This window comes from Eumetopias jubatus, unplaced genomic scaffold (assembly GCF_037043125.1).
Source record: "Eumetopias jubatus isolate StellerSeaLion01/CBP00866 unplaced genomic scaffold, mEumJub1_p1.0 scaffold_4, whole genome shotgun sequence".
Taxonomy (NCBI): domain Eukaryota; kingdom Metazoa; phylum Chordata; class Mammalia; order Carnivora; family Otariidae; genus Eumetopias; species Eumetopias jubatus.
In genome coordinates, this window is record NW_028274810.1 from 25042062 (window position 1) to 25064001 (window position 21940).

General features: G+C 36.0%; 1 protein-coding gene across 2 annotated transcripts in view; it reads left to right on the forward strand.

The window, feature by feature from the left end:
- Positions 1-21940, forward strand: part of DPYD (dihydropyrimidine dehydrogenase) — a 794533-nt gene that overhangs the window by 152757 nt on the left and 619836 nt on the right. The window lies entirely within an intron of this gene.

The following is a 21940-nucleotide window of genomic DNA, read 5'->3' on the forward strand; positions in this document are numbered from 1 at the left end:
TTAGACTGGTATGAATCTTTACTTCTACAGAAAATAAGATTCATAATAGATATTTGGATGAATATTGAGGATCTTAACATCCTATTTGGATTTGAAAGTTCTCATTCCAAGTTCCCTGGAATAAATCAAAGTAGCCAAATTAATAAATCATAATAACTTAAAACATGCATTACCTTTTATAGGATGTATTCTACTATGCAAAAATCTTTTAATAGGCAAGATTATTCAAGTCAGTTCAACAAATTTGAGCTCCTACTATGTGTGAGAAACTAAGCTAGGGAAAGGAATATGTTATTGGATATGATAGATCCTTTCTCTTTCCTTTTTTGATTGAGTTCAGAGAAAGGATAGGTCTGAGGAAGATAATAAAGAATACTGGTGGAAGAGGTAGATTGGATGTGTTTTTGCCAGAAAGAAGAAAGCTAAAGGGAATGATAGAAGAACAAAAGAGGAAGAGAAATATACAGATAATTTAAAAAGTCCCATATTGTGCAGTGTGAAGAAGAAATAGTTGCATTGAATGGCAGTAAGTAGAAGATAAATTAGGCTGTAGCTACATTAATTTGTTCACCTAACATTTATTAAGGTTCTGCTATTAATTGGGTACTGTGCTAGATATAGAGTGATATAGAAAAGAGGAAAAGTGGGCACTGCTCTGAAAGGATTTTACAAACTAGTAAGGGAGATAGTGTGCAAATAAATTAATTTAACCAAATATAGAAACAGACAAAGTTAAGGCACAGTGAAAGAATTGGTCTTTTCCTTCTTGGTTAGGAAAGTTAGAGAATGAATTTTTTGCTGGGTGTTGTTAATGGGAATAAGGAAATACACTTATTGAGCACTTATTGAATTATAAGACACTCCTCTAGACTCTGTGGATATCTAATGTACTTTGGTCCTTATATAACTATACAGTAGGGGCTTTTCATTCTACTTATACAGGTTAAGAAAGTGAGGCTCACAATAGTTGTCACTTGTCACATAGTTAATAAGTAGGAAAGATAGGATTTGGACCCAGATCCATTTGACTTTAAGATAGTCCTGTTGTTACCATACTTCAGGAGTCTGTGCTTGATTTGACAGTTATTGAAAAATAGTATGACAGTCATGCTTAAAACAAATGGGGGATCTACACTCATTTCAAAGAGGAGTAATACCCTGGGCGGTAAATAATAATGAGACTCTGTGTTAGGTAGATTGGAAGGAAAGAATGTAGATAGGAATAAATATGGAGAAAGAACCTGAGGCCAAGGAGAGCCTCCAGAGAGAAAACTGAAGTTTTGGGGAGGTTTTTTCCTATGATATTTTAAAATATGGAAACTAACTTAATGGAGTCAGAGAAGAGCTGGGGGAAAAGTGGGTTTCTCCATTCCTTCTATTACCTATTTGTTCATGACCTCATCATCCTTTGGCAGGAATATGACAGTAGCCTATTGTTCATTCTTTGTACTGCCACCAGAATTGAGTTTCTGAGGAATCCCCTGAATAGTAACCTTTGATGACTCCCCATTATCCATTATACAATGATGTATAAACCCCTTATCCCAGAATATAAATGTGTTAATCTCTGTCACTTTGTGCTGCATTTTATATGAATTCCCAGTGCCATATTATAATTCATTAAATTTCTCTCTGAGTATGTCCTGTCTAGAATGTATGCCATCTATGATATTTTCATTTTAGTGACAAAATTTTCTATTTCCAAAAGTTCTGTTTGGTTCTTTTTATTATCCTCTCATTTTTCTTTCTCTTTGCTTGTTTTTGATACATACATTTTTATTTTGTTTTTAAGGGATGGTATCCACTCCTTTTATTTTATTTTATTTTATTTTATTTTATTTTATTTTATTTTATTTTATTTTATTTTTATGAGGATTATAAACATAGTAACTTTAAGGAAATTTTCAAATTATTACTTCCACTTTGTAATAAATTCAGTTCCTGATTATTGGAGCTCTCTTAATGTGAATTTTTCCTTGTCTGTTTTTAGAAATTTTGTGTATTTCTGAATCTCGAGGGATTGTTGTGCTCATTTGTTTTCCTCTTGATGATGCCTCTCTGTCCCATCTAGCAATTAATTACGTGGTTGCCTCAATATGGATCTTAGTGTGCTTGATCTAGAATCATGTCTTATATTACTAGCTCTGGAAGTAATCCCATAGTAATATTGTGTTGATGTATCTGTGGAAACCAGATGAGGGATGACTTGACCCATGCCTTAGATTCAAGTCTGTGCTGTCTTCCTCCCGTCTCTCTTTAGCATAGAGCTTTATATAAGTCTTTATGTAAGTTAGCACAATAGTGTTTTCCTAGCCCCTTATGCGTGCAAAGGTAGTACCATTCCTCCAGCCCATGATTTTAAGCAGGGAGTCTCGTTCCAATCTCTCACTTCAGGTGGTGCACTTTTGGTTTCAGTTATACCAAAATAGTTGATTCTAAGCTGTGTATGCTTGGTTCAGAACCTGGAGACCTGTTGTTTCAGTTCTGCTTGCTACTGTGTCTTTGTTTCGTTTCTGGTGTGTGTGTGTGGCTATGTGTTTTGAAATGAAGATGAACTTCAAATCAAAATTTACAATGTCATTTTATCCAAAATTCTTAGAGGACTAGTAAAATTTAGTTTTAATTCAGAGTAGAATTCTGTGCCTCCCCCCCCCCAGCTTTTTCCCAGCTATTCTCTGTCAGGTACCTGTTATCCTAACTCTTCTGATGATGTGAGATGTTCCTTGAATACATCTGAATACATCATGTGCTTTTATGTTCCCATGCCTCTGCTCATTCTGCTTTTTCCACCTGAATACACCTTTTATTCTGTTCTGTCAAAGTCATTATTCTTTAAGACCGAAATCAGAAGGCTCTTTTCATTAGACACTTACTTCCCTTGATTCTTCTCAAAATGAAGTTATCATTCCTTTGTTGCTTGTGAAGCATTTTGTGCATTCTATTAATTTATCATATCATATACACCCATGGTTGGGTATTTAAATATCTGGTGCCCAACATTATGGTTATTATATGATGTTATAGATCTCATTCTATTGTATTCATCATTGAAACCTTGGTGTTTAATATGGTGTTTGTCACATGACAGGTACATAGAAAATGCCTGATAAATAAATACATACTTACAGCTAAAACAAATGGATTAGTCATCTCTTTTCTTAATATCATCTCACTTAAGGATTGTGAGCTTAATACCTCTCTCTCTCTCTCTTTCTATAGAAGGTGGCAAGACAATATAAAATTTGTGTGTCTTACAAATGTTTATCTAAAACAGAACATTTTTATAAAATAAAAAAAATTAAACATAAGACAACATTTTTAAAAGTATGTAGTGGTTTCTACATAATAATAAACAAAAATATAGTTTATTACTTGTCTCTATGTATACCAATGTTAGTTTGGATAAATGCAAGGAAACTTGCTTGATAGTCAGAGGGAAAGAAAATATCAGACAGTTATGAGGTTAAGAAGAAGCCATATGGATAAATTTGTTAGATTGACTAAGAGTAAATAAGCATAACATTAGAAGCCACTGAATGAGGGCATTGAAGATTTAAAATCCAGACTGTAGCAATTTTCAGAAGCATAGACTAGAAACAAGGGGAGAGGCCAGGACAGCAGGAATAAAAAATCTGACCTAGTGAGTAGTCAGCATATACCCTTTAGTTTTAGGGTCTTAGGAAAGGTTAGTGAAATATTTCTGAATACCAACCCGGCAAAATTTTGTGTCTGTGGGATTCAGTAATTCTGGCTTGTTATAGGTAGGATGGTAAGTAAGCAGAACATAAGCCAAAAGTCTTAGCTCCAGAGACGCATGCTATAGGTAAGGTGTTGGTGGGCTACATATGAACACTACCAAACGGAATGTACAGGTAAATAAATAAGTGTGTTATTAATAGCTAGTGTTTCAGCACTTCATGTACTTCTCATGATTCTAAAATAAGTATTATCTCATTCCCCAGATGGACTAAGTTGGACATAGAAAGATTAGATGGCTTCTTTCAATCCCTACAACCATTAGTGGCAGTGACAAGATATAAACCCAGGTCCCACCCAGTGTTCTTTTGATTCTTTTGAGGTACACTTTCTGGAAAGGAACTTGATGTTTCCTCTGCTAGATGCTAAAATGGCATGATGTAGATAGAAATAAATGGCAATTTCTTACTGTAGTGAAGGTAAAGGAGGTCAGTTCCTAACATTTAAAATGGAATTAAATAGCTTTCTTAAGGACTTTAATCCAAATTAAGTCAGACTGCCAAGAAATACAGGATGGAGAAATTGGAACATTCTATATCTCATCACTTAATGTAGCTGAACATTTTGGACCTGAACATGGTTGTCAGATATTTTGCCATTTTTATTGCTGTGGGTGGATTTTTTTTCAAGTTCTTCATTTTCTTTTAAAATAAAAATCTCCACACTGCTAATGAAATTTTAGGAGAGGTCTCACTATAAGGTTTGAACTATGTTCCATTTATTGAAAGATTTTTCTCAATCAAAGAAAATGTTCAGAGTTTAAAATTTTGGTGATTCTTCATTGACTTTCCCCAAAACTGAAAACTGAATGTGGTCCTTATTATTGTTTGTTTGTTTGTTTTTTTTTTTTGTAACAAGATTTTTACTCTCATAATCTCATAACATTTCAGAAACGTGTGAAGAGGACATCAGATCATGGTCTTTTTGTATTAGAAGGCACTATAAAAACCACCTAATCTTACACCCATTACCAAAAGATAACACTGAGGCCTAATCAGGTTAATGATTTCATCAGGGTTATATAATTGTCAATAACAGAATAGGAGCCAGAAAGTACTCTTTTCTCAGTGCTTTTTCAGTGTAGAGGGGTGGTTATGGATTAGATTCTTGAATGTATCTTCCTCTGAGAGTTTATTTTAGGTATTTTTGTCACATGACTGAATCTCTGTGATATGGGAGATGTCTATAAATGAGATAATCAGGGGCAGGTGTTCCCTGTACTTGGGCAGTGTATTATGGGAATTTAGTAGTGGGGACAAAAAAAAATGGTTAGAGTGAAGTTTCCTCTTTGGGTATTCATTTGGTAAGGCTATGTGGAAGATGATCATTTTTTCTTCCTAAAGAGATTATACAGTTTATATTACTTTGGAATCCACAGTGAAACTTTGTAAACATTATAAATGTTTCCTTTGGAAGCAGATGTGCATAAGATGTGTGTTTTTCATGCTGATCATAAATACTTTATACACTGTATTTAGTGCTGAATTATAGCTCTCCAAATTATTTTTAAATAAATGAAAAGGGGAAAGTCTTAACAAGTTTTAACAAGGCAAAAATATTTGTTTGTAGTAAAGGGAAGCAAATTACCTTGTAAAAATTTTAATTTTCCCAAGATAGGAATAATATAAATCCTCAAAATTCAAGCTAGTGCATAGTCCTCTTATTATTATTATTATTACTCATTTATTTATTCACCTGACATTGTTGAGCACCTGGTCTAGCTAGCTGCTGGAAGTACCAGGACTAAATCAGCAGTCTCCCTGCCCTTGTCAGCCACCCTCCCCGTCACTCTCCTGTTCCAGGCACCAGCCTCTTCCTTCAAAGCCTCCAACCTGCTGAGCCTCCTGCCATGTCATGGCATTTGCACATCTGTTTCCTCTGCCTCCTCCTTTTCTCTTCTCACTCTAGGTGATTTCTACTCATCTTTGAGATGGCAGGAAGAACTTCCCAGATCCCCTAATCCCATTGCTCTGTGCTATCATAATTCATCTTTGTTTGCAGTGAAATGTTTGTCAGTTTGTTCAGCCCTCAGCTACAGAGGAAATATCTGTGTCTGTTTTACTAGCCATTATTTCGTCTTGGCCTTGCACAACAACAGGCACTCAACCAATCTGTTGAATGAAGGAGTGTCCTCCTGAGACCCATCAGCTATTTGCGGATACAGTTAATTTAAAAAAATAATTATAGTAAAATGTGAAAAATGTGGGGATATAAAGAAGTAAATTAATAACCTTTAAGAAGTGAGAGGAAGTAATTGAGGAAGGCTTCTCAAGAGGAAATGGTACCTATGTCGCATCCTGAAGGATACCCAGGAATTGGTCAGGTGAGAAGTATGAGTGAGGAGGTACGCACTTTGTATTGAGGGAGAAGCAAGAGCAAAGGCAGGGAAATGGGAAGAATATAACATCTTTAACTGAAAATACTGCTTTTGTATGAGTATTACACAAATCAATACTGTACTGCCGTCTTACATATAGAACTTTAATAAACATCTCTTCAGTAAAAAAAGGATTTATGCACCCACTATGCTGGGAGAACAGATTAATATCTTCCTAGCTTGCAAAGCAATTTCCTCTCGGTGGGGTTGTTCTGAAAAGTTCACCTTAAAAAAATATCAAGGAGGGAACAGGTGGGACATTTCACAGCTTGAATGAAAATGTGGTACATAAGAAAAATTTATTCTTCAAAATTATTTTTTTAAACAAGTTTCTCTTCTTTCTCCTTCTGTATACTTAAAGTTGAAAACTTAAATGTCTCATCATATGAAATGCATTCATGTACTGGAAGAATATTCATTTTAGATGTGGGAAATAAAGGAGGCAAAAAATTATACCTCTATCAGAGACCTTCCCTTGACAAAGGGAGACTCATTTGCTTCCTTGCCTGCTCTCACCACCCTGGGTTCTAATACCTCTTTTCATTGTTGACATAAGTTTGCCTACACTAACTATCCAAATGTGGAATTCGTTACTAAAACAGTCTCATCAAAGCAATTAATACGAACTAAAGAAGGGATCACTTAGAGAAATGAGGTAACAATTGTTAAGTCATTGCTAAGTGTAACTCATCATGCTAGTGAGGTATCCGTGGAGATCACTTTAGGCTTGGCTTAATGGTGTGGCTGCTCACTTCATTATAAACCTTATGGATGCAATAGCACTTATATCTTACATATTTTATTCCTCATGAATATTCTCCTGGTTATACATTTTTTTTTTTCAAAATGATACCACTTCACTTCTGTATTCTACAAGCACCCTTGAATTGGCTTGGAAGGTATTTTTCCCAAAACACCTCTTTCATTTACTGAGCAGCTACTATAAGCATGACATTGTTGTTGGTATTCTTCATAATTATCTCATTTAGTTTTCACAGGAGCCTATGTGGTAATTATTATTTTACAATTTCATCATAAAACTGTGCTTCCAGGTAGCTATTGAAAAACAGTGCTCAGGGCGCCTGGGTGGCTCAGTCGTTAAGCGTCTGCCTTCAGCTCAGGTCATGATCCCAGGGCCCTGGGATCGAGTCCCACATTGGGCTCCCTGCTCGGCGGGAAGCCTGCTTCTCCCTCTCCCACTCCCCCTGCTTGTGTTCCTGCTCTCACTATCTCTCTCTCTGTCAAATAAATAAATAAAATCTTAAGAAAAAAAAAAGAAAAACAGTGCTCATTTATTCCATTGTATTTACCATTGTTCCTAGATAATCATACGTACAGTTTACAGTGATTTACATTATGGAGCATTTACTATATTGCAGGCACTAAATGTTTTACATATGTTAATTTATTTAACCCTCCCTATAATGGTATGATGTCTAGCCTATAACAACTTATGGGAGGAAGCTGGGGACACAAAGAATTTAAATAACTTTTCTAAGATCACAAAGCTAATAAATGATAGAGCTGGGTTTAAATCCGGAATCCATCACGCTACATTATCTCTTACAGTATTATTTTGTGGTAAGTACCTAGTACATGGCGTAGGAGTAGAAGAAGAGAGATCAGTTAAAAGAAGAGACTACCTGTTTGTGATTAAGGTGAATCTAGTAGTTGGGCAGAGAGCTCTATGCCACTTTCATAAGATAGTAATAGATACTTTCAGTTTCTCACATATCTTCCTCAAGCCCTGTATTACTTTCCCTGCCCATAAGAGACACATATACATACCAGCACACAGACACACACACAGCCTGAAGAAACAAATCCATTTATTATGTTTTTAGCATTATATTGGCATTGAAGATAGAGGAATGAACAATGGGGGTGCCTCGGAACTTGTAGGAAGTATGAACATCTCTCACCTCTCCATTACCCCTCCTTCACATCATAAGAATGTGTATTCATGTGTCTGACTTCTTCAGTGTGAGCCTCTTGAAGGCACAACCCATATCTTACTCATCTTGGTATCTTTACCATCTAGTGAGATACCCAGCAAATAACAAGTGCTTTCTAGATATTTGTTGATTGAGGAAGGAGGGAAGGGAGGAAAGAACAAAAGAACAAAGGAAATAATAAAATTCCACAGGCCACAAACATTTAAATTCTACCTTCACTGAAATTCTTCATTGAGCTTTCTTAAACTTAATGGTATATGTAACATACCATGACAGCATTGTCAGTGTTATAAAGAGAAGCACAGCTGATGGAATTTTCCATTTTTATAGAAATATATATCATTTGCCCCTAGCTTTTTTATTTCCCAGTTTTTACAGTTTAAATCATGTTAAGCTGTAGGCAGCTAATTTTGATGACTATGTTCAAGATATTATTTCTGAACATTGTGTCTTTTGACCTCTAGGCTAATTTTTTTTAGACTAAATTTTATAAAAATGTTCTGATAATGATCAGGCCAGTGTCACATTAGTTCATTTTCCAAGCAAAGCCATTGCCTGAAACTTTGGTCCACCTTAAGATATGAATTAAATTGAGATTAAACATTTATATTCTTATCTGTTTTTCTCCCATATTCATTAATTTCCTGAAATTTCTGCATATTCTTCATGTGCAATGGTCAACATTGTGTCTTAGGCATAAACTCCTAAGGACTGAAATAATGTTTAAGTCACTTTATACAAAACCTAGTAAGAAGTAATAGTGGTCTGCACAATAGCTTTAGTGGGGACAATTTTAGTCTCTGCTTTTTTGCCACAGTATATAATGTTCCAAATGTGGTAGAGTGACATAATTATTTTAGGCTAGGTCATGACTACAGATGTCAAATATGTTTTTATTTTATGTATTATGGCTCACATTTGTGATATTTCTCCAGAATGTTCCTAATTGCTTTTATTTTGTCTTTCTGGTATTTCTATTAGAAAGACTGATCTTTGTGACTTCTTAATAGGTGATTTACCTGTAAGAGAATGCTTTGTAAGGAATAACATGATCTGCAAGTATTATTGCAAGGCGCCTTGAAAAGTAAATGAGGAATTTTGTTAGAATGTTTTTTAAGGCAGCCATTTATGGAATATATTGCATAATAAAGAGTATAACATGCATGGCTTTTATGTATTACATCAGAAAATCTTTCTCAGGTTCTCTGGGGCTACTGGCTATCATTATGAGAACTGCTGCAGGAATGAAATGATGATACCCACAGGCTGGGTTTTGGAGAAAGTCAGACCTGGATAAGAGTCCTAACTCTGGATTTCACAAACTGTGAGGCAAGCCCTGACATTATCATATACTATTATTAGAACGGAGTAGAAGAGAAAACTGGCAAACACCCTTAGAAGATTTTTATTAACTTCTTAATGATCACTAGGTTCACAAAAATAGGAAATAAAAGATTCCAAACCTAAAACAGAGAAGGAAATTTTTTGCCTTAGTATCTTTATCTTTAAAATGAGAATAACAGGGCGCCTGGGTGGCTCAGTTGTTTAAGCGACTGCCTTCGGCTTTCAGGTCATGATCCTGGAGTCCCGGGATCAAGTCCTGCATCAGGCTCCCTGCTTGGCGGGGAGTCTGCTTCTCCCTCTGACTCTCCCCCTCTCATGCTCTCTCTCTATCACTGTCTCTCTTAATAAACAAATACAAATCTTTATAAAAAAATGAGAATAACAACAGTGCATACCCCATTGGGTTCTTATAAAGATATAGTGAGTTAATATTTATATCTACCTCATCGAGTGATTATGAAGATTAAATGAGTTAATATTTTTTAAACATATAGAATAGTGCTAGCATACAGTAACTCTTACATAAGTATTTACTCAATAAATTAAACCAAATATAAACATTTTTTTCATTATAGGTATGTATTATTTACATAAGTTTTAAGAATAGTTATTTAAAAATGTATTTTTTCTAAACACTAACAGCAGTAACTGGGGTATTACCAAAATTCTGGCTGTCTTTTTCATCCAATTTCAAATTAATCTATTTCCAAGCAAACCAACAGCAAAGATAAAGGAACCCAACCATTTTTCTCACTGGAAGAGGAAATCAAAGAGACACAAGGAAAGTGAATCAGCATTGCATCCCAATGTGATAATTGCTTTGATAAAGGTATCCACAGGGTGTTTTGGGAGAATAGAATGGCAAGAACCAGGGAGCTCCATGAGAGACACCTGAACTGAATTCTGAAGCAAGCTTGAAGTGTTTTCTGAGGCAGGGAAAGAACATAGTGGAGTGCATGGAGGGTGAAAAATGACTTGATGTGCTCACAGAACTACAGGATTCTAGAGTGGGGCAAGTGTTGCAGATGGAACTATAGGAATAAAGCAGGCAGGAGCCAATGCTTAAAGATCATTTTGTGAAAAACTCTCGTCTTAGCAGGAAGATGTCATGATCTTTTTTTAAAAAATTGTGGAAAATGCATTTTTCTTTTACATAGGGTAATCGGCATAGGGTTTGATTAGGAATGAATATTTAAATTTAATTTAAATGTATGCAGAGGCGTGTTTACTTTTACTTTTTGAAAAGGGGGAAGTGGCATCATTTTTATGGAGGAAAACTTTTAGATAAATTTGTGTTGTTGGTTCCACACATGAAACTGAACAGTTCCAACAGGAAGAAAATCCAGATCTGGCTATTGCTCTCCAAATCTGTTCTCCTAGCACCTGAAATATTACAGTTGCTCTTGCACTTACAAAGAAGAAAAAAAAGTCTAGACAAATCTCTTTTACATGAAGTAACTCCAGTAACTTTTAAGTCACCATCTTCAAGTAAGCTTCAGTAAATCCTTCCCTTCAGCAGCACAAACTTAGAACACAGTGGCTTTTTCTTTTTTTAAAAAAGATTTTATTTATTTGACAGAGAGAGACACAGCGAGAGAGGGAACACAAGCAGGGGGAGTGGGCAGAGGGAGAAGCAGGCTTCCCGCTGAGCAGGGAGCCCGATGCGGGGCTCGATCCCAGGACCCCGGGATCGTGACCTGAGCCAAAGGCAGACATTTAAGGACTGAGCCACTCAGGCGCCCCAACACAGTGGCTTTTTAATAAGTAACTTTGAGTTGAATTATTCCTGCTGTGCTCTGATATCTAGATAGCTAAGATTTGGATAAATTTGTTTATAAATTCTATTCTTGGTGAATGATATAATATTATTTTAAGGACAAATATTTTATTCCATTCTTGTTTTAACGATGTAATGAGTCCCTTCAGCACTGTGCTGTCACTTACCCATTATTTATTTGATGAAACCTGACCCTTTGTTCTGTTCGCTTTTGTGAACCACCAGATACTCAGAAGTATTTTCCATTGTAGAACTCTTATTAAAACTCTTACCTGGATCTTTCATAAGACTTTTGGAGTTTTCAGGGAGAGGAAAGAGAGTATGGGAGCATTATGGGTTTGTTTTTGTCTGATCGATTCAGATGACCAAAGTAAAAAAATTAAAATTACATAGGATATTGTGATTTTAGTTGCCAGTCAGCATCAAAGTATGTTAATTTTTTAATTACATGTTATGCTCGCCCATTGCAAAAAAAATTCAAGTAGTATAACATCCTATGAAGTTAAATCTATCTCAGATCTTAGCCCACTGCCCTTAAGTAGGTTTACATATTTACACATATTTTTTCATAGTCAGCATATCATATAAATCTAGGAATCATATCACAATAAATAACTTATGTGTTGATTAAATTATTGGACTTTGTTTCTCTTTTATATCTTTATTAGAAATCTGTTAGTATTGCTATTATTTTTATATCATTCTGAAATTACCTTCAAATAAGTCATAAAATATACAGTATTTTCAGTTTTGAAATTTACTGGAAAGTTTACTTTTAGAGCATCTATGACTAATATATATTATCTTTTGGTTACCTTCATAGAGGGGCTTCACTGATATTAAAATTTGAGAAGATAATTTGCACAGCATATGGATATATTATAAAAAATAATGTCTTTTTTCTAAAAAGCCTGGGAAGATCCTCAATATAAATCAAAGAGTTTATGACTCTAGTGGGGAAATAATCCAGGTAAAATAAGATTATTGAGTAGCAGGAAAGCTGTAATAAAAACAGTCAGGACTGTCACCCAGTTCCCTTTAAGGTCTGTAAAGGATCAAAGTATATAGAGCATCATCTAACAGCTGTTTGGAATGTGAGAGGAACCACAGTTGTGGTGAGCAACAGTATGCTGGTTTGGAAAAAAATACAAACAGCTTGTTGTAGTTAAATTAAAAATGGTATGTTTGGACTACAAAATGTATTGGGAGACTTGGGTTTTTGAAAATGACTACATGCTAACTAAAGTGTAACTGTATTATGAATGTATGTAGTCATATGTATATAAACTTATTCAAATTAAAGTGACATAAATATAGGTATTTTATTAATTATAAATTGTTACTTAAGGAAAGACCATATTTGTACATAGTATATTTTTGTCAGGGGAAAGTGCTACCCTACCCTGGAAGATAAGGAATTATTTGTTACCACCTCACCAAATGGCAGCAATTGAAAAGAGGAAGGGAGAGCTTTTGGCTTTCGGCTTGGCTCAGAGGGGAAGGTGCAACTGTCTTTGGTAGTCCTGAATCCAGGTTCATAAATCCTGACACCAGCTGCCTCCACCATACTGCCTATATTTGACGCCAGTGAACTGTAGGTGCACCGATGGGGAAGTCAGTGCCAGGTCTGCTGTGGCCTTGAGGATCGGCCCCTGGTCTGTCTCCAAAAAACTTTGGTGATGACATCGCCAAGACAACCAGTGATTGGAAGAGTCTGAGGATTACAGTGAAACTGACCATTCTGAACAGACAGGCCCAGATTTTTTTTTTATTTAAATTCAATTAGCCAACATATAATACATCATTAGTTTTAGATGTAGTGTTCAGTGATTCATCAGTTGCATATAACACTGAGTGTTCATCACATCACGTGCCCTCTTAATGCCCAGATTTAAGTGGTACCTTCTTCCTCAGCTCTGATTATCAGAGCCCTCAAGGAACCACCAAGAGACAGAAAGAAGCAGAAAAATGTTAAGAACAGTGGAAATACCACTTTTGATGATATTATCAGTGTTGCCTGACAGATGCAGCACCGATCTTTAGCCAGAGAATGCTCTGGAACCATTAAAAAGATCCTGTGGGCTGCAGTGTTGATGGCCGCCATCCTCCATGACATCATAAATGACATCAGTAGTGGTGCAGTGGAATGCCCAGCTAGTTACGAACTACAAATGAAAAAATACTCAATAAAGGATCATTTGACAACCAAAAAAAGAAAAAAAGAAGAAGAAAGAAAGAAAAAGAAAGGAGGAACTGAGAAATACACCTAACACTGGCACTGAAAACACGGAAGTACCAGAAGATAATGTGTGGAGCAGGAATGAAGGAAAGCATCTTTCATCACATAGATTCTCATATCTAACAATTTGCATTCCCTAGATACTTGCTCAACTATAAGTTACACCTTTAGTAGGAATATAGGCATTTTCAAACTTTGCAGTATATTGGTTTTTTAAAAAAGATTTTATATATTTGACAGAGGGAGAGATAAAGCACAAGCAGGGGGAGCTGGAGAGGGAGAAGCAGGCTCCCCACTGAGAAGGGAGCCCGATGCAGGACTCTATCCCAGGACCCTGGGATCATGACCTGAGCCAAAGGCAGGCACTTAACCAACTGAGCTACCTAGGTGCCCCAAACTTTGCAGTATATTTTTGTAGTTCAACCTGTCATCTTAGAATTTAACTAAATTTTTAGGAGGAGATTATTTTTACCTCACACCGTTAGCATGGAGAAACAACCAGAAGCCCTAAGAAGAAAGGATTCCATATAAATAGCTTTGGATCACTGATGAGATTGGCATGTGCTTTAGGGATTTGATTTCTGAAGAAGTGTAGTGACTTGTAGGAGTTTTCCATAAACATGTATGTGCCAACTACTAGCATGGATACCGAGAACCAAAGATGAATTATAGTCTCTGCCCCAGATGAACCTATAGTCTTTTTTTTTGGTTGCATTAGGCGATAGAGTTTCTTTTCCCATCATCCCTTTCATCCATTCATTCACTCATTCTACTTTATTGGCCACCTAACATGTACATGATGCAGTAGTAGCTGCTGTGTGGCATGCAGAGACACAGCACATACGCATCCAGAACTTGCTCTTGATATTAAGTTCTGGTCTACTCATCCACACATGGTAAAATCCTACTCTTGCTTCAGCCCTAGCATAAGTATCTCTGTCAATGAAGGCTTCTCTGATTCTCCTGATAGAGAAATAATTTCTCATTTTGAAAACTCGTAAGAGGAAAATGAAGACTTAATGCATATATTTATGTTTGTCAGATACCCACTTTAATGTATGTAAGTAGCAGTAAAACATTATGCTATGACTCTTAACTGAGTCCTTCCACATTAGAGAAAGTACCATATAACTTTCAGAGCATTTTAAGGAGTATAAGAAAGTCTGTTAAGTAACTAAAGAAGTACATACTATTTAGTGTGAATATATATTTTTTTAAAAAATTCTCACAATAAACTTCTGAGGTACAAATTATTGTCTCCCTTTGCATATGAGGAAACCGATGTCCAGAGAATTTTAAATCGTTTACCTAAAGTCATAAAACCAATAAAGTGAAGTCAGTAATTAAAATCAAGCACCAGAGCCTATTCTTTTAACATGTTCTCTTAACATGTATTCTATGTTTTCTCAGTTAATACATTTTAAGGCTATGGATTAACAAGCACGTTTGAGCATTTAATTAATATTAGTATGTATATAAGTCTAGGGGTGTGTGTGTGTGTGTGTGTGTGTGTGTGTGTGTGTGTGTGTGTGTGAATTCAGACTTATTTATGCTGGCTATATTTAGTATAGCCAGATTTTACAAGGAACCCTATCCTAGGTACCTGGCTTATCACTGTCTCATTACTGCAAGACAGAGAAAGCTCTTTATCTTCTTCTTGAATCCAGCCATCTTCCTCAATGTCCTTAAGTATTCTCAATCCCCACCATCTTTAAGATGGAGAAAGAGTGGTTTCCTAAGAGAGTGTTGCCAGGAAGACCATCCCTCCAGGACATAAAGCAGAGCTTTTATCAATGATATTCTCTGGTTTTCTTGATTAAAGTCTACCTCTGTTGTAGCTGCAAGTGACAGGTATCAAATTATATCACAGGTTTTAATGCCTAGATGTCTCCTGGGCAGAAAAACATTTCAAAAATATGTTTTTTTTTAATTCATTGACTTTACTGTAACTTTCTGTATGATAGATACATATAAACATGAGTGTGTATTATTATTTCTAATAGTTGCAGTAATTTTTTATTCCATTTCAACAATTCAGTTGTAAGTATGATCTTGTATTGTACTCTTTAAATAAATTGGTAACAGAGAGAAATTAGAAATGGGGGGCACTCTTCCCTCACTGCTGCAACCTGCATCGATTTCATTCTCCCCTCTAAGTCCCAGCATAATTAGCATCAGTACTATACATTTGGCAAATAAACCTTGTTTTTTTTACACACTGCAGAATTGTTTAGTATTGTTATTTGAATCTTACCTTATTGTTTAGTATTTCTGTTTCTGATATCTGAAAAGCCGCAGCAGATTCTGAAAGCCTTCAGGACTGACCCTGCTTCCTTTAGTTAGACTCGTTTCTCTTTTCAGACCTACTTAGTTTCATCCCCTGCATGTACGGAGGGTGTGTTTATTTTCTTTCAGTGAATCTTCCTGCAGTTATTAAGGTACACATCCTTCTTGTTCCACCTGTGCACAACAAAAACTTGTTTTCAAGTCACATCTTCTCTTGTAAGAAAGAGAAAAATCTAAGTTTAAGAGCAGCATCCTCAGGTATCACGATGATACTCTGTTTATGTAGTAAAATAGGACAGTATGTTTAAAAATTTTCAGAAGGTGATAGGCAGAAGTTTTTATGGAAATATTTTATTTGCTCGCAGGGCAAGATGTACATGAGTTTGTGGCTTCTTATGCTGTTGTTTTTATAGCATACTTATATCTAATAACAACTGTCTATTCCGAAGTTATTTAAAATGTAATAAAATTAGCGTCCTAATTTTAGGAATTAGTGCCTCAGTGACTACTAAGATTGTATAAGCCTTTGAAATCATGTGATACCGTAAAACCCTCATGTTTTCATCTCGACTTGAGAAGCTTCTTGAGGAGACCTTTTATTTTTATTTATTTTTCTTAAACTAAAACGGGACTCCAGGAGAGAGGATACTGTAGCCTTTTCCTAGCTGTGACTTCTAAACTGCTTTTTTCTCAGTCTTCAAATTACTCTGGCAAGGAGGCAGAGATGTTGGGAAGAGATAAGGTCAGTAGAACATCACCTTTTAAAATTCTCACCTGTCTTCATCCGTGAATGGGATAGTCCTGGGTGTAAGATGGTAAATGTGTTCTAGTAGTTTCCTCGGCTGCCTTGGCCACTGGTCTTATTATGCTTCTGGGAGATTTCTGGAGCCTCCATACTCTCATGTATGAAGTGGAGGTAAAAGCAATCTTAGTAATTTTTAAGAATCAGTTATATATGAAGATCAAAATGAGTATCAAAATTTAACCTAAGTCCTTCCATTCCATTCAAAGTATGCAAAAAGTGTAAAAGGTACTTTTTTTAACCATTAGTATCTGAGAAAACCAATAATTCTCGGATACAGACTACAGAAATGTTGTAGAAAAGTTTTTAAGTATGTTTTATTACCAGACTCATGACCATGATCATCCAGCAAGATATTTTGAGTGTCAGTTATATGAATTGTGTACTGTTTTAAATCTTGCTTGTTTTGAATTGTCTGGAAACACCCACATATGAATGGAAATTTCTAGTAGATAAATAGCTCTATTTAAAAATTATGTTTTGGTGTTAACCTATAAATTCAAATAAATATTAAAAGTCTTAAAACATGAACATCATTCGTTCAGCATCACCAAGGCAGAATGGTGCACAGCATAAAAAATTCAGTTACTTTTCACAATGTTGCCATAGTTTCCCAGCCAAGCAGAATGTACAAGCTGGGCCAGGATGCATATTAGGAATATTTAAAATTAGTGCCACATACCCCTGAGCTAGTAACAATCTGTTCTGTAATCAGAGAAGCACAATCAGAAAGAATATAGGAAAGGCTATTAATCGAATATTGAGAGAAGTGGAGAGAATTATTAGAATCTGGGAATTGCTCTTGACTGTTTAATGTATCAGAACATTGAATTAGTCTCATCATGTTTTAAAGATACCAACTGTCTTTCTTGGGTGTTTCTGTTGTGATGGGATCTGGTACAAGGACTGTAATGTGTGGAACTCAGATTTGTGTTAGACACTTCTAACCCCCCCTTTCTTTCTTTCTTTTTTTTTTTTTTAAGATTTTATTTATTTGAGAGAGAGAGAGACAGAGATGGAGAGCACATGAGTGGGGAGGAGAGGGAGACACAGGCTCCCAGCTGAGCAAGGAGCCTTATGCAAGGCTCAATCCCAGCACTCTGGATTCAAGACCTGAGCCAAAGGCAGACACTTAACCGACTGAGCCACCCAAGCGCCCCTAACCCATTTAGCCTGATTTACATGCCTTCCATTCAATTCTGTGCTGTTTCAGTAGAAGTATTGCCAAAGTGGGGTAGGATATTAGTGTATGTATTCACCTATTCTGGTGATTACAGGGTAGGGAAGTTAGATCCTATACCTCTCTGCTACATTTCAGTTAGTTAGACCTTCCAAACAAAGGTACTAAACATGAAAGATCTGAAGCAATACAACATCAATATTAGGAAAATATTTTTTTCTTGTAAATACTAACTTGACTAGTTTGATTACATATAGACTAATACAGATTATATCATAGCCTGATCAGACAGTGCTAACTTGATTGAACCAAAGTCTAGCAAAAAAACAAAGACAATGCAACGTGGTATTTTAAGGTTTCCATACAGATTTGTGCGATTTTTTTTAAACTGAGGAAGAAATTGTTATTTAAACTCATGGATTGGAAAATTCTTTTAATAAGCATAGGTTACAATTCCAACTGCTCTGGATGCTTAATAATAGAAGAAGTAGGCATCTGTTTTCAGATGTGTGAAGAATGAAATGCTGTTCATTTCATGACTTAACTATAATTTTTTTCTGGTGTTATGCCATAGAGTAAAACTGTCCAGCCTCACTAGGATTTGGGGAGAGGAATCATGGGTCTCTTTCCTTGGAGAAAGATCTGTATATCTCTAATAGTTTTTGTCCCTTAAGTAGCAGTACTAAAGTTTTCATACATTTTTTATGGTCATGTTGAATCATGAAGGATTAATAGTATTAAGGATTCTATATTTTGCTTTTAATGAAATCCATTGTTATGCTCTCTATTAAATGTGGAAATGAAAAAAGTTCACCACTAGTAAAAAATCTAAGATGTTTCATTGCTTAAAAAATAATCTAATATACTTCTTTTAGTATAAATATAATTATTTGGGGATTAAAAATATTACATAATTGTTTATCTGAATTAACTTTTGGCTCTTACAATGCATTTAAAAATAAACTGCATTATAAAAGAGTAACTTTGAAACATAAAAGGGGAATTAAACAAATGAAGATAAAAACAAGTGTAATTTAAATGTTACTTCTAAGGAAAATTTATGTAGAACTGTGGTTTGCAATAATTGTTGACATATTCCCCTAAGTACTGTGTCTGTGATTTTTCATGGTATCAATCATTTAAAGCAATTTAGGTAATAACATTCTGACATGCATTTCTGCTATTTTATTTACACCATTTGCCTACATCATTGTAATGCAGTACCTTTCTGATTTGGTACAGTAAATGCACTCTGTAATATCTATTATGGCATGGTCAAAGGATAATTTATTGTCAAATAGAAAAATAGGTCAACACTAATGTCACTTGATGATCAACCCTCCCCCCCCAAGTTTAATAAAACATCTCACCAGTATGCATTCCAGTGCAGTGGTTGATATTTTATTAGGACTACCTGGCTATAGCAGTAGTGTAATTACTGAGCTGTCAGAGTGATAAGTGGGATTAATGGCAGCCTGATGCACTTTAGTCTGCAGAGCGCTTAGAGAATTGCAAGATGGTATTATTATCAAAGTCTGCCCATTCTGGCATATTCATGGCACCAAAGGAAAAAAAAAAGAATGCTACAATTCAGGTTTGCATTGCCCTGCCTCATTAACATCTGACATTTCCAACAGCTGTTATTTGTGAACTAGCTCAATAATAAAAAGGGAATTATTTGGTAAAGAGGCTTAATAACCACAACTAAACATCCTTACATTGTCAGTGCTGTAAGTGAATCTGTGTGTTGAATTTAAGATTTCTCTAGAAGAACAGGGAAATACACTGTGTGTTAATTTGGCTCATTCATATCTGCTGACAATATAACTTTATTTTTTAATTGCCTTATTCAAGATGGGTGTTAGAAAAAAGAAAAGCAGAAAACTTGTGACTTCATTAGGGATAAGCAGAATCTATATGGTATAAATATATAGAGAGAATTGCAAGATGGTATATAATACGGAGATACATACACATATGTATACTTATACATACATATATACACACATACACAATGAAACAAATAAGTACATTTGTTGCTTTATTACTGTGAATTGCCAAATAATTTTAAAACTGTTGAAATGACTTTTTTAATGAATTAGAAGATATTTAAGATAGTGTATTATTTGCTAAATTTTTAGCTATTTTATTTTACTACATCACAGGACATCCTTTCAAATCACTAATGTTCAACATATTTATCCATGTGAAGATAACACATATAATATCACCTCATTTCAGCATCATAGACCAAATAGACCATGCATTATGCTCAGTTTGCACGGTTGTGCAATGTATGCTGCTGATTACACTTTCAAGAATTTCTTTTTGAACTCAGTGACAGTGTTTTAGGGGAAAAATCATGAGTATGAGAAGATATGAATTCAACTAAATGACAGATATGACTCTAACAATGGCATTTAGAGAAATGTTAGGGGAGAGGTTTAATGACTACATTTCAGAGAGGACAATTGATTATGAAAAGCCTTCGGTACTCATTGTGTAAAATTTAATTTAGAGAGAAGGCTAAGGACACAAACCAGAGAAAAGAGATCAGATTTAAAAACAAGATATTAATTAGGTGCTGAGAAATTGGTTCAGACAATGACGAGGACTCTCCTACTCACAAAAGAATGACAAGGAGACCGGTATTGTTTTCTCAAGGAAATGAAGCAAGGTCTTTACACATGCAAGTAGATAGAAAATGAGCTAGCTAGTCACCTTTGTCACTGAGCAGTGTAGGATTCATTCTTAATGAAATTCTTGAGGCGCCTGGGTGGCTCAGTCCGCTAAAGCAGCTGCCTTCGGCTCGGGTCGTGGTCCTGGGGTCTTGGAATCGAGCCCCACATCCAGCTCCCTGCTCAGCAGAGAGCCTGTTTCTCCCTCTCCATCTGCCTGCCACTCTGCCTACTTGTGCTCTCTCTCTCTCTCTGTCAAATAAATAAAATCTTAAAAAAAAAAATTCTTGGAGAATTCTGGTCTTCTGACAAATGTGGCAATGGTATATCTTAAGTTTTAGATCTCCAGCCTAATTCTTCTCTACTCCTGTTCTCACTGTGTGACTGACCAACCTGGATTAGTTTATGTACCTTGTCATGTTTTCCAGGCTTGGGCACATATTGGGTCATTCTCTTGAGTGACCTTGCACTCCAGATCCCATCGTTTTCCACTTCCCTCGTGCCCATTCATTCTTAAATCTTCCCTTTGAGTATTACTCTTTCCAATGAGCTTTCTCTGCCTCTCTCCCTCCAGCACTGCTGTTCCTCTTAAATGCTCCCTGAAGATGCTATTTTCACCCAAATTCACATTAACAACTACGGTTGTCTTTTATACATGTGAACTTCCTCCACACTGCAAGGTGCATGAGAGCAGGACCATGGTGGTCTTGTTTATCAGTTTTATATCCTCATATCCCATGTTCTGCCATGTAACAGGGGCTCATTAGATATTTATTAAGTGGATAAATAAATAACACACATTAATGTGCAAATTAAGGACCATTCTAGCCTGTGGTTTCAGTCCTGATGTAGTAATTAAAGAATTGTCATTCTTGCTGTGTGGATCCAACCATGTATATCAGATCACCTCAAAGGCTGACCCCCAAAAGATACGGATTCCCAGGCCAATAACTCAGAGCCAGGTGGCGCTCCCCTGTGGAAACTGTGACATTTATCAACCTGGTTCTTAGACACACTAGAGTTTGAACCCATCTCTGGCCGGTTCTCCAGGAAGCAGATTTTGAAATGAGATTAGTACACAGGAAGTTTATTAGAGGATCAACCACATTTGTATAAGAGTGAAGGAATCAGGATTGGAAACAGGAAACAGGAAACAGACAGCCATAATAAAGGGTGCAGTGGGTCTCTGCAGACTTGTTCCCAAGTCTGGGCAAAGGTACTGGGCCTCTAACCTCTTCATTGACCTGTACTTGGAAGCAGCCTGCCATTGGAAAGAGGACATGACCTTGGTTTAGCCTGTTCTCTTTGGCTGAGGGCACAGCAGCAGGGGAATAAATGCTTCGTCTGGAAGGGGGTGGATCTGGGCTATGCATTGAAGTGTGTGCTACAAAGCCCAGTTGCCATGTGAATAGTTTGTAGGTTAAAGAACATCAGAAGATTGGAGGGAGGGGGAGATGATGGGAGGGAAGGAAGGAGGGAGAGAAGAAAGGTGGGAGACAAAGTAGGAGGGATGAGGAGAGGAAGAAGGATGTAACGCGTGGTAAAA